The sequence below is a fragment of the Delphinus delphis genome, chromosome 14, assembly GCF_949987515.2.
Source record: "Delphinus delphis chromosome 14, mDelDel1.2, whole genome shotgun sequence".
Classification (NCBI taxonomy): Eukaryota; Metazoa; Chordata; class Mammalia; order Artiodactyla; family Delphinidae; genus Delphinus; species Delphinus delphis.
The window spans coordinates 67,014,943-67,028,642 of NC_082696.1; the positions used below are offsets into that span (position 1 = coordinate 67,014,943).

At 37.5% G+C, this 13,700-nt stretch overlaps 1 protein-coding gene across 2 annotated transcripts in view; it reads left to right on the plus strand.

Annotated features, from left to right (window-relative positions):
- The window catches only part of RNGTT (RNA guanylyltransferase and 5'-phosphatase), a 219,260-nt gene that overhangs the window by 177,384 nt on the left and 28,176 nt on the right, over positions 1-13,700 (plus strand). The gene's annotated exons all lie outside the window — the stretch shown is intronic.

Here is a 13,700-nt window from a genome sequence, read left to right on the forward strand (position 1 = left end):
CGGCAACGACTAACCTGTTCTCTGTATCTATGAGCTTGTTGTTGTTGTTTTTTTAAACCATCAAGTATTTACCATGAAGTTCATCAAAGTATTTAAAACTCTGGTTCTAATTACATACATATTTACTGCATTAAAACTTTATTTTCTCATCTCTTGAGCTGGGATTATCTTTGAGGCAATATAAATTAATTTTCCTTTCTAATTTAAGATTGTGGTTGTAAATTGTTATTAACATCAGTAAGTTTATTTGAAATGTAGATTGTGTGAATTATTCTGAGAACATTTTAAATCTAGTCCTCAAATTATTTTCCAATTAAGAAAGCATTTTTCTTAGCTGGATATTCCAATTACTTTCAATCTCTCTTGAGCTAGCCACTTTATAGAAAAATATTAGAAATCATTTTAGCATATTCTCGTTTTTTTGAAAACCAGATCTATCATATCAAGCTGTCTTCTTGTTACATGTGATTTGGAGAGAAAAAGACTAAACAATTCCTTTTTGTAATTTTGAAATGTTCTCAAGAAAGGAGATAGTATCATGCTTACTTACATATTTATAATGCAATGGACATCCTATTTTGGTGAAGGAAATAACATGGTGTTTCTTATCCTGTTGGGTTTTTTCCCTACCAATGTTTTACATCTAAAAAGAATTTCAAACGCACTGACAACCATGTAAATAGAAAAGATAATATCTAAAATGACTCTTGTAGAAGTCATATTTCTGACAAATGCCATGGTTTCTGATCTCGATTGTACATTAGACATCTAGAAGTTATATATGTCACTTTTTTCCCACAAAAGGAGAAAAATAATTTCTCCAGTAAATAGTCAGTTAGGAAGGAATATTACTTGTCCGCTTGCCTAATAAAATTTGAAAAAGCAACCCCGCCCCCCTCCCCCCTCCCCCCTCCCCAAGGCAGAGGTGGCAATAAAGACCCATTTCAAGTGTATCATGGCCATGATTCAGGCAGCTAGGGAAGCTCCAGACCAGTGTTCTCTTTGTTGACCCTTCGAGAACAATAACAAACTATGAAACTCTGAGACTAGATAATACAAATCCATTAATGTTGCCAGTGATTTGTAATGGGCACTATTAAAGTTGGTACCTTGAGCACCTTCAGAAGTTTCAGACTACTGCAGTAAGTGATATTCCATCATAAGTAGATACGATAATTGTAAGTTATGGGTAGGAGGGATCCTTCTTTTTTTTTTTCTTTGAATTTTATTTTATTTTTTTATACAGCACGTTCTTATTAGTTATCCACTTTATACATATTAGTATATATATGTCAATCCCAATCTTCCAGATCATCACAGGACCACCACCACCGCCTGCTGCTTTCCCCCTTTGGTGTCCATACATTTGTTCTCTACATCTCTGTCTCAGTTTCTTCCCTGCAGACCGGTTCATCTATACCATTTTTCTAGGTTCCACATATATATGTTAATATATGATAATTCTTTTTCTCTTTCTGACTTACTTCACTCTGTATGACAGTCTCTAGATCCATCCATGTCTCTACAGATGACCCAGTTTCGTTCCTTTTTATGGCTGAGTAATATTCCATTGTAGATATGTACCACATCTTCTTCTTTTTTTTTTTTTGCGGTACGCGGGCCTCTCACTGTTGTGGCCTCTCCCGTTGCGGGGCACGGGCTCTGGATGCACAGGCTCAGCGGCCATGGCTCACAGGCCCAGCTGCTCCACGGCACATGGGATCCTCCCGAACCGGGGCACGAACCTGTGTCCCCTGCATCGGCAGGTGGACTCCCAACCACTGCGCCACCAGGGAAGCCCTATACTACATCTTCTTTATCCATTTGTCTGTCGATGGGCATCTAGGTTGCTTCCATGACCTGGCTATTGTAAATAGTGCTGCAATGAACATTGGGGTGCATGTGTCTTTTTGAATTATGGTTTTCTCAGGGTATATGCCCAGTAGTGGGATACCTGGGTCATATGGTAATTCTATTTTTACTTTTTTAAGGAACCTCCATACTGTTCTCCATAGTGGCTGTATCAATTTACATTCCCACCAACAGTGCAAGAGGGTTCCCTTTTCTCCATACCCTTTCCAGCATTTGTTGTTTGTAGATTTTCTGATGAAGCCCATTCTAACTGGTGTGAGGTGATAACTCACTGTAGTTTTGATTAGCATTTCTCTAATAATTAGTGATGTTGAGCAGCTTTTCATGTGCTTCTTGGCCATCTGTATGTCTTCTTTGGAGAAATGTCTATTTAGGTCTTCTGCCCACTTTTGGATTGGGTTGTTTGTTTTTTTGATATTGAGCTGCATGAGCTGTTTATATATTTTGGAGATTAATCTTTGGTCCGTTGATTCATTTGTAAGTATTTTCTCCCATTCTGAGGGTTGTCTTTTCGTCTTGTTTGTAGCTTCCTTTGCTTTGCAAAAGCTTTTAAGTTTCATTAGGTCCAATTCGTTTATTTTTGTTTTTATTTCCATCACTCTAGGAGGTGGGTCAAAAAAGATCTTGCTGTGATTTATGTCAAAGAGTGTTCTTCCTGTGTTTTACTCTAAGAGTTTTATAGTGTCTGGCCTTACATTTAGGTCTCTAATCCATTTTGAGTTTATTTTTGTGTATGGTGTTAGGGAGTGTTCTAATTTCATTCTTTTACATGTAGCTCTCCAGTTTTCCCAGCACACTTACTGAAGAGACTGTCTTTTCTCCATTGTATATCCTTGCCTCCTTTGTCATAGATTAGTTGACCATAGGTGCATGGGTTTATCTCTGGCCTTTCTCTCCTGTTCCATTGATCTATATTTCTGTTTTTGTGCCAGCACCATTCTGTCTTGATTACTGTAGCTTTGTAGTGTAGTCTGAAGTCTGGGAGCCTGATTCCTCCAGCTCTGTTTTTCGTTCTCAAGATTGCTTTGGCTATTCAGGGTCTTTCGTGTTTCCATACAAATTGTAAAATTTTTTGTTCTAGCTCTGTGAAAAATGCCATTGGGAGTTTGATAGGGATTGCATTGAATCTGTAGTTTGCTTTGGGTAGTATAGTCATTTTCACAGTATTGATTCTTCCAATCCAAGAACATGGTATATCTTTCCATCTGTTTGTATCATCTTTAATTTCTTTCAGTGTCTTACAGTTTTCTGCATACAGATCTTTTACCTCCTTAGGTAGGTTTATTCCTAGGTATTTGATTCTTTTTCTTGCAGTGGTAAATGGGAGTGTTTCCTTAATTTCTCCTTCAGATTTCTCATCATTAGTGTATAGGAATGCAAGAGATTTCTGTGCCTTAATTTTGTGTCCTACAACTTTACCAAATTCATTGATTAGCTCTAGTAGTTTTCTGGTGGCATCTTCAGGATTCTCTATGTATAGTATCATGTCATCTGAAAACAGTGACAGTTTTACTTCTTCTCTTCCAATTTGGATTCCTTTTATTTCTTTTGCTTCTCTGATTGCTGTGGCTCTGACTTCCAAAACTATGTTGAATAATAGTGGTGAGAGTGGACATCCTTGTCTTGTTCCTGATCTTAGAGGAAATGCTTTCAGTTTTTCACCATTGAGAATGATGTTTGCTGTGGGTTTGTTGTATATGGCCTTTATTATGTTGAGGGTAGGTTCCCTCTGTGCCCACTTTCTGGAGAGTTTTTATCATAAATGGGTGTTGAATTTTGTCAAAAGCTTTTTCTGTATCTATTGAGATGATCATATGATTTTTCTTCTTCAGTTTGTCAGTATGGTATATCACATTGATTGATTTGTGTATATTGAAGAATCCTTGCATCCCTGGACTAAATCCCACTTGACCATGGTATACGATCCTTTTAATGTATTGTTGGATTCTGTTTGCTAGTATTTTTTGAGGATTTTTGCATCTGTATTCATCAGAGATATTGGTCTGTAATTTTCTTTTTTTGTAGTATCTTTGTCTGGTTTTGGTATCAGGGTGATGGTGGCCTCGTAGAATGAGTTTGGGCATGTTCCTTCCTCTGCAATTTTTTGGAAGAGTTTGAGAAGGTTGGGTGTTAGCTCTTCTCTAAATGTTTGATAGAATTCACCTGTGAAGCCATCTGGTCCTGGACTTTTCTTTGTTGGAAAATTTTTAATCACAGTTTCAATTTCATTACTTATGATTGGTCTGTTCATATTTTCTGTTTCTTCCTGGTTCAGTCTTGGAAGGTTATACCTTTCTAAGAATTTGTCCATTTCTTGCCAGTTGGCATTTTATTGGCATAGAGTTGCTTGTAGTAGCCTGTTAGGATGCTTTGTATTTCTGCAGTTGTAACTTCTCCTTTTTCATTTCTAATTTTATTGATTTGAGTCCTCTCCCTCTTTTTCTTGATAAGTCTGGCTAATGGTTTTTCAATTTTGTTTATCTTTGAAAGAGCCAGCTTTTAGTTTTATTGATCTTTGCTATTGTTTTCTTTGTTTCTATTTCATTTATTTCAGCTCTGATCTTTATGATTTCTTTCCTTCTACTAACTTTGGATTTTGTTTGTTCTTCTTTCTCTAGTTCCTTTAGGTGTAAGGTTAGATTGTTTATTTGAGATTTTTCTTGTTTCTTGAGTTAGGATTGTATTGCTATAAACTTCCCTCCTAGAACTGCTTTTGCTGCATCTCATAGGTTTTGGATCATTGTGTTTTCATTGTCATTTGTCTCTAGGTAGTTTTTGATTTCCTCTTTGATTTCCTCAATGATCTTTGGTTATTTAGTAACGTATCATTTAGCCTCCATGTGTTTGTGTTTTTTACGTTTTTTCTCTGTAATTGATTTCTAATCTCATAACGTTGTGGTCAGGAAAGATGCTTGATATGATTTCAATTTTCTTAAATTTACTGAGGCTTCATTTGTGACCCTAGATGTGATCTATCCTGGAGAATGTTCCATGTGCACTTGAGAAGAAAGTGTAATCTGCTGTTTTGGGATGGAATGTCCTATTAATATCAATTAAATCTATCTGGTCTATTGTGTCATTTAAAGCTTCTGTTTCCTTATTTTCAGTTTGGATGATCTGTCCATTGGTGTAAGTGAGGTGTTAAAGTCCTCCACTATTATTGTGTTACTGTCAATTTCCTCTTTTATAGCTGTTAGCAGTTGCTTTATGTATTGAGGTGCTCCTTTGTTGGGTGCATATATATTTACAATTGTTATATCTTCTTCTTGGATTGATCCCTTGATCATTATGTAGTGTCTTTCCTTGTCTCTTGTAACATTCTTTATTTTAAAGTCTATTTTATCTGATACGAGTATTGCTACTTCAGCTTTCTTTTGATTTCCATTTGCATGGAATATCTTTTTCCATCCCCTCACTTTCAGTCTGTATGTGTCCCTAGGTCTGAAGTGGGTCTCTTGTAGACAGTATATATATGGGTCTTGTTTTTGTATCCATTCAGCGAGCCTGTGTCTTTTGGTTGGAGCATTTAATCCATTCATGTTTAAGCTAATTATCGATATGTATGTTCCTATGACCATTTTCTTAATTGTTTTGAGTTTGTTTTTGTAGGTCCTTTTCTTCTCTTGTGTTTCCCAGTTGGAGAAGTTCCTTTAGCATTTGCTGTAGAGCTGGTTTGGTGGTGCTGAATTCTCTTAGCTTTTGCTTGTCTGTAAAGCTTTTGATTTCTCCATCAAATCTGAATGAGATCCTTCTGGATAGAGTAATCTTGGTTGTTGGTTCTTCCTTTTCATCACTTTAAGTATATCATGCCACTCCCTTCTGGCTTGTAGAGTTTCTGCTGAGAAATCAACTGTTAACCTTATGGGAGTTCCCTTGTATGTTATTTGTTGTTTTTCCCATGCTGCTTTCAGTAATTTTTCTTTGTCTTTAATTTCTGCGAATTTCATTACTATGTGTCTCGAAGTGTTTCTCCTTAGGTTTATCCTGCCTGGGTCTCTCTGGGCTTCCTGGACTTGGGTAGCTATTTCCTTTCCCATGTTAGGGAAGTTTTCGACTATAATCTCTTCGAATCTCTTCGAATATTTTCTCGCGTCCTTTCTCTCTGTCTTCTACTTCTGGGACCCCTATAATTCAAATGTTGTTGTGTTTAATGTTGTCCCAGAGGTCTCTTAGTCTGTCTTCATTTCTTTTCATTCTTTTTCTTTATTCTGTTCTGCAGCAGTGAATTCCACCATTCTGTGTTCCAGGTCGCTTACCCGTTCTTCTTCCTCAGTCATTCTGCTGTTGATCCCTTCTAGTGTATTTTTCATTTCAATTCTTGTATTGTTCATCTCTGTTCATTCATTAATTCTTCTTCATCTCTGTTTGTTTGTTCTTTAATTCTTCCACGTCTTGTTAAACATTTCTTGCATCTTCTCCATCTTTGCCTCCATTCTTTTTTTGAGGTCCTGGATCATCTTCCTTATAATTATTCTGAATTCTTTTTCTGGACGTTTGCCTGTCTCCACTTTGTTTGGTTTTTTCCTGGGGTTTTATCTTGTTCCTTCTTCTGATACATAGACCTCTGCCTTTTCATCTTGTCTATCTTTCTATGAATGTGCTTTTTGTTCCACAGGCTGCAGGATTGTAGTTCTTCTTGCTTCTGCTGTCTGCCCTCTGATGGAAGAGGCTATCTAAGAGGCTTGAGCAAGTTTCCTGATGCGAGGGACTGGTGGTGGGTAGAGCTGGGTGTTGCTCTGGTGGGCAGAGCTCAGTAAAACTTTAATCTACTTGTCTGCTGATGGGTGGGGCTGGGTTCCTCCCTATTGGTTGTTTGGCCTGAGGCGACCCAACATTGGAGACTACCTGGGCTCTTTGCCGGGGCTAATGGTGAAGTCTGGGAGGGCTCCCGCCAAGGAGTACTTCCCAGAATTTCTGCTGCCAGTGTCCTTGTCCTCACGATGAGACACAGCCACCCCCCGCCTCTGCAGGAGACCCTCCAACACTAGCAGGTAGGTCTGGTTCAGTCTCCTATGGGGTCACTGCTCCTTCCCCTGGGTCCTGATGCACACACTACTTTGTGTGTGCCCTCCAAGAGTGGAATCTGTTTTTCCCAGTCCTGTCGTAGTCCTGCAATCAAATCCCACCAGCCTTCAAAGTCTGATTCTCTGGGAATTCCTCCTCCTGTTGCCAGACCCCCAGGTTGAAAAGCCTGACGTGGGGCTCAGAACCTTCACTCCAGTGGGTGGACTTCTGTGGTATAAGTGTTCTCCAGTTTGTGAGTCACCCACCCAGCAGTTATGGGATTTTATTATATTGTGATTGCCCCCCTCCTACCATCTCATTGTGTCTTCTCCTTTGTCTTTGGATGTGGGGTATCTTTTTTGGTGAGTTCCAGTGACTTCCTGTCGATGATTGTTCAACAGTTAGTTGTCATCCCGGTGCTTTTGCAAGAGGGAGTGAGAGCATGTCCTACTCTGGCATCTTGAACCAATCTTTCTAAATTAAGAAGGATCTTTGATTGTCTTGAAACAGGAATTTAAAAATATAGTCAAATAAATCTAATTATCTCTTAAAACAGTTTTTTTCTAAATAGTGAGCTGGTTATTTGTTTTCTTCATATCCCAAAGTTTCATTTTCTATAGAATTATTTGCCAGTAAGTAAAAATGATAAGCTTGTCGTTCAGGAAATTCACAAACTGTACTAAATGCAATGAAGTGTAAGATTTGGAGAAACTGTTATAAATTTAATATTGCAAATACAAGTCAGCATTAAGGTACCATTTGGATATTTACAGTTTTACTAAAATATTTTAAATATTAATATTTAAGTTCTTTCTGCAGTGTGACCAGATCAGAAGTTGTGATACCCAGGAAATAGCTTCACAAGTGGTCATTCATCTGCTAAAATAATATGTTCTTTCTAGTGTTAAAGTAGTTTTAATTGTTTTCTGCTAAGATTTAGTCTGGTAATAGTCAAAATATTAACAGTGAACACACATTATATATCTTTTTTTAAAAATTAGTCTATCCAGAATCTATATAGATAATCTAGACACATAAAATGACATTTTAGGTTTTTTGACTATACAAAATTTCTTCTCAATAGATTGCAATATTTTAGAGTCAGATTCTACTTACTAAGTCTTAATAAAAGCAGTTATCTAGTCGGAAATTCATTTCATTTCGTATAAAACTTTTTTCTTTTTGCGGGGGTCAAAGGATGCTGAGACTTTGAGAAACAAATAGTATAAAAGAATATTTAAATTAAATGTACCCCTAATGTGTGTGTGTGTGTGTGTGTGTGTGTATGTGTGTATATATATATATATATATATATATATATATATATCTCTTACATTTTATCAAATGTTAAAACCATATTGATATCTCTTCGGATATCTCATCTTTTTTTTTTTCTTATTTGTCAGTATTTGAAAACTTTCTAACACGAAAAAGGAAAGCAGGATAATATGCTTGTTTAAAACCAAAAGCATGAATGGTTAGTACTGTTATTAAGCAAACAAATATTATAGCCAACATTTATTGAGCACCAAGTGCCAGGCACTGCTCTATTAATTCTCAGACAACCTGTAAAGTGTAGGTACTTGTAGCATGTTCAGTTTTACAGATCAGGAAAACATAGAAGGCTTAGTGACACACTGAAGGTTACAGTGCCAACAGGTAGTTTACATTATATTGCCTCCTATGGAGTATTATTTTAGTGTATACTATTTAGTGTACTAATTACTATTTATGTTGCATTACCATATATAGTATATTATTGTAATTCTTGAAGCCCTTCTTAGTTTTGATTTTATAGCAGGCCAAAATTATCTCTGTAATTGGTATAATACTAGTTAAGACACGGATTGTACTAAATGGCTTGACCAAAGGAAATGTGGTTCCACCACAAGGATCAAGGTAGAGTCATTGTGGTTTATTTACATCCAAAGAGATGGGAGTATAAAGAGCTCAAAGTTTTAATCTTACTTCTACTACTTATTTAGTCATTGTTGAGTGTTTTTGTTCATTAGTTGTTAATTGTAAGAGCTGAGAGTTCTTGTATTGAGAACATTTGTGAACTGCTGAAATATTAAAAGGCTTCTAATTAAAATATCTTCTGATATAGTTATGGAGTGTTTTCCTTTTGTTCCCAAAGCATCTAGTTTGGAATTTATTGTGTCATATGTTTCTCCTCAGCCATGATTTTTTAGAAGGCCCAACCCTCCTAGTTGTTTTCCTTTTGAATTAAATGCTTTTTACTTTGCCTTTATTACTTTTTAATATCCACGAGATTTGGGTGAAAGTATTACATGGTTATTAATTTGAAATAGTCTCTAGAAATCTATTTCTTCAAGAACCAGCTGGGAAGAAATCAGGTATATAAATTTTTTTTTTTTTTTTTGCGTTACGCGGGCCTCTCACTGTTGTGGCGTCTCCCGTTGCAGAGCACAGGCTCCGGATGCGCAGGCTCAGCGGCCATGGCTCACAGGCCCAGCCGCTCTGGGGCATGCGAGATCTTTCTGGACCGGGGCACGAACCCGTGTCCCCTGCATTGGCAGGCGGACTCTCAACCACTGCGCCACCAGGGAAGCCCGCAATAGTTTTTTTTTTTTTTCAACCAGGTGTGGCAGTTTTGCTAGATACAGTGAAAAACAGTCTCTCATTTTTTGACTCAAAGTTGTGTATGCTTTGTGAGCATAGGTGGAATTAAAGCATTTTAATGTTTTTCAAGATCAGTGTATCTTGGACACATTTTGGTGACTCAGGGCTGATTTTAGCTGCAGAAGGAACTAGAGCAGAGTTGCACTGAGAAGGAACAGATGTTTTCTAAGTTTCAGGATGAGTAGGTTGGTTGCATAGCACAAGAGTAATTGGACGATGTAAAAGGCAGTGACAATGAAAATAAGCAAGGAGACGTTCTCAGGGTGGTGATGGTTTAGCAAAAGGATGAATGAAATAAGGCCACATGCATATGATGAAGGTCATTAGATGTCACAAAGTGGAGATTTCTGGAGTGAAATGGAGCCACACAAGGCAAAGGTAGAAATTGTACTGATGAGGGTAAGTTACTACCAGTGATGAACTGTTCCGTTCTGTTGTATCCTATTAAAAGATACAGACTTCCATGCTCTGTAGGGCTCAGTCTTATCCATAATAAGTAAAATCTTAAGCCTGCTGAGGATTTTCAAATGCCTTTACTGGCCTGAATGATTTATTAAATCAATACAATTATGAAAAATTATAGTTTGGGAGAGAAAAGTGAAGACAAGTCCGTTCTTTTGAATTCTTCTTATTCTTGGTGGAGTGCCAAATGTCCTTAATAGATTGACTTCCCTTGAGCCCAGGCCTCTTCTTCACTCAGTCCTGTTGGCTGTTAACTAATGGCCACCTCTTCTGAGGGACTTGAGGTAGAGCCACATCGCTTCTTCCTTCAAACCTTCTACTCCTTGATAGTTTCTATTTTAGGCATCTTGACACTCTCTAGCATAAATTCAGTCTCTGTTTCTGGCCTTCAGAACCTTTCTTAAGTTTATCCCACACTAGTTTGGTTTTTTTTTCTTTTTTTGTGGTATGTGGGCCTCTCACTGTTGTGGCCTCTCCCGTTGCGGAGCACAGGCTCCGGACGCGCAGGCTCAGCAGCCATGGCTCACGGGCCCAGCCGCTCCGCAGCATGTGGGATCTTCCCAGACCGGGGCATGAACCCGTGTCCCCTGCATTGGCAGGCAGACTCTCAACCACTGCGCCACCAGGGAAGCCCTTCTTTTCATTTTTAAATCATCACCAAGAGTGGCTTCCTGTTGCCCACTGTAGCAAATATAAATTCCTTCCATCGGGCTTTCCTGTGCTCTTGTCCCCTCATTTTCCCTAACTCCCACTCCCCTCTAATGGTGACAATTCCCTATTCCTTTGACTATATGTACTAGTCTCTTGGCAATTTTTTATCTCAAAACTTACCTGCTAGTCAAAAAGAAACATTGATTAGGTATATATGTACAAAGTATTTTGGTGAAGACAGGGATATAAAGATTAATAAGCTATTTTCTCAATGTTTTGTAATAGCCTGTATGGGAAAAGAGTCTGAAAAATATATATATACATATGACTGAATCACACTGCTGTACACCTGAAACTACCCCAACATTGTAAATCAACTATATTTCAATAAAAAATACCGTAAAATAAAAAAAATATTTTATATGCCCCTAACTTATTTATAGTCTGACTGGTGAGATGCAAAGAATCTCTTTGTAAAAAGATAATTAACAACAGAAGGTAGGATGTGATGTGTCGGATGCTTGGAATTAGCTATAGATGTCCAAAGCTGACGAAAAACTCTGGGCTGGGGTAGTTGAAGTGGGATTCACAAAGGAAATAAGAACTGTGTTTTCCTACCAATTAGGTGAATAGTAGGGTGAGTGTGTGTGTGTGTGTGAGAACTGTGTTGTCCTACCAATTAGGTGAATAGTAGGGTGAGTGTGTGTGTGTGTGTGAGAACTGTGTTGTCCTACCAATTAGGTGAATAGTAGGGGGTGTGTGTGTGTGTGTGTGTGTGTGTGTGTGTGTGTGTGTGAGAACTGTGTTGTCCTACCAATTAGGTGAATAGTAGGGTGTGTGTGTGTGTAAGAAAGACTTTGTCTTTCTCTGTTTACTCCTTGCAGGAATAGGAGAATGACAGGTGTTTTAGGGAAGTATAAAATGCAAAGTGTGGAGTGGAACTATAAAGTCTTGCCTTGAGTATAAAAGAAAAAGTTTATGTAAGGAAGTAATACGAGATATGGTTGAAGAGGTAAATTGGTGTTAGAGAGTTAAAAAGAAAAAAAACACACTAACAGCAAAACTATACAGACCGCTTTAAGAATTTGTAATTTGGAACTGGGCAGGGACTAATACCTTTTTAGAGAAACACCAGAATTTTAGCTGAGAACCAAACTCACCGTCAAAAACTGACATTTTCTTGCTGATTTGTATCAGTATTTCAGATGGCTTCTTTAGACCCAGCTAAAGTAACTAATAATAATGCTCACTGCCATGGACAATGACAAAAGGGTCCTGGATTCCTAAAGTCATAACTGTCAGGTAGTAAAATATTTTTATATCTTCTTCATATTGTTTGAAGTAGAGCTAATATAAAAATAGTTCAAATTAATGTTTCTATTTGTTTTTTTCTGATATTCTCTTGCTGTTCAAGTGGAACTATTATTTGTGACAGGAAATGAATGCCCTAGAGAACCTTTCTTAATGTGACTAGTTATACTTTTGAATCTGACAGTTCAAGTCATTGAAGATCTTGCCTTTCCATAGTTGTTATTTCAGTTATTTTCATCTCTTTTTGTGTGTCTTGAGAAGTTAAGATTAAGCCCAAGTCTGTTAGACATAGTTTTCACAGGAGATTTGTATCCTGGAAAAAGACAACAGATTGATTGGTTCAGGTTTGTTCAGTGCAGATTTTTATTGTGAGAAAGAAATCAGTTCATTATACCTTTCTCCCCATTGAAGGTGATATTTGACCCTTTATTGTTGCATTCACAGCTTCTTTAGAGAATTACCGTCAAAATTGTGACTTTAAAAACATAGCATCAAGACTATTATTGACTTAAAAATAAATAATAATTATTTATAAATAATACATAAATAGGTCTAAAAATTTAGCTCTTCTAGTGTACCATTTTCATTAAACATTTCCTTCAGTGTTTCTGCGTGGTAATCTGGAAGCAGAAACCTGAACTCTAGTGATATACTACACAGTAATAGAATTTGCATATTTTTGGTTTGATATGTATTCTTTCTTTTGGACATAACAACCTTTGACATTATTTTTAAAGTTAGATGTTTTTGTTAAGATCAATGATCATTTACAGAAACATCTATGGCATAAATGGAATGGTAACATATGACTTTAATTGTACTAGGAATAGAAAAAAATAAGGTATTTTTATAAAGAGCAAAGAAATCATTTTTATTGAGCACGTATTATATGCCCAGGACATATTATACCTTCTAATATTTATAAAGTCTTATAAAGTAAATATTATTTCTACTTACAGATGAGAAAGTTGAGATACAGAGAGGTTAAAGAACTTGCCCGTGGTCATGCAAACCAGTAAATGATATAATTGGATCTGAACGCAGGTTTTCTTGACTCCCTAAGCCCACTCCCTTTGTTCTTTACAACACTGTTTTTGTGTAAATATTGCTGACTTAAATTTTCCATTGGAGACGTTGATCAAGTATTCCAAGGGGGCTTCCCTGGTGGCGCAGTGGGTGAGAGTCTGCCTGCCGAGGCAGGGGACACAGGTTCATGCCCCGGTCCGGGAAGATCCCACATGCCGTGGAGCGGCTGGGTCCGTGAGCCATGGCCGCTGAGCCTGCGCGTCCAGAGCCTGTGCTCCGCAACGGGAGAGGCCACAACAGTGAGAGGCCCGCGTACGGCAAAAAAAAAAGAAAAAAAGTATTCCAAGGGAGTCAGCCCATACAACAACAGTGCATTGAACAGAGCAAGCTCTGTAGAAACGCAAGACGGTAGAGAGATCAGTGACCCAACAACATCATCATTTAATGAAAATTTTCCCATGTACCTTTTCTAAGCAAGCATTTATGTTAATTTTTTCATTTGATAAATTGGAAGTATCCCTACCTTCTTAAAGTGTCCTATAATTTATAGAACTTTTATTTTGAGTATTGTCTTGGACTATTTGCCTGTACTTTAATAAAGTGATGGCTTCAGGAATTGTTAATATCTCTTAAGCCAGTTACTGCCTCAGAAAGTGGCCCAAGATTACTGTGCTTCAGGGTTGGTGATTTGCTGTCAGCTATTATTTCTCAAAGTCACATTCTGGCAGTTC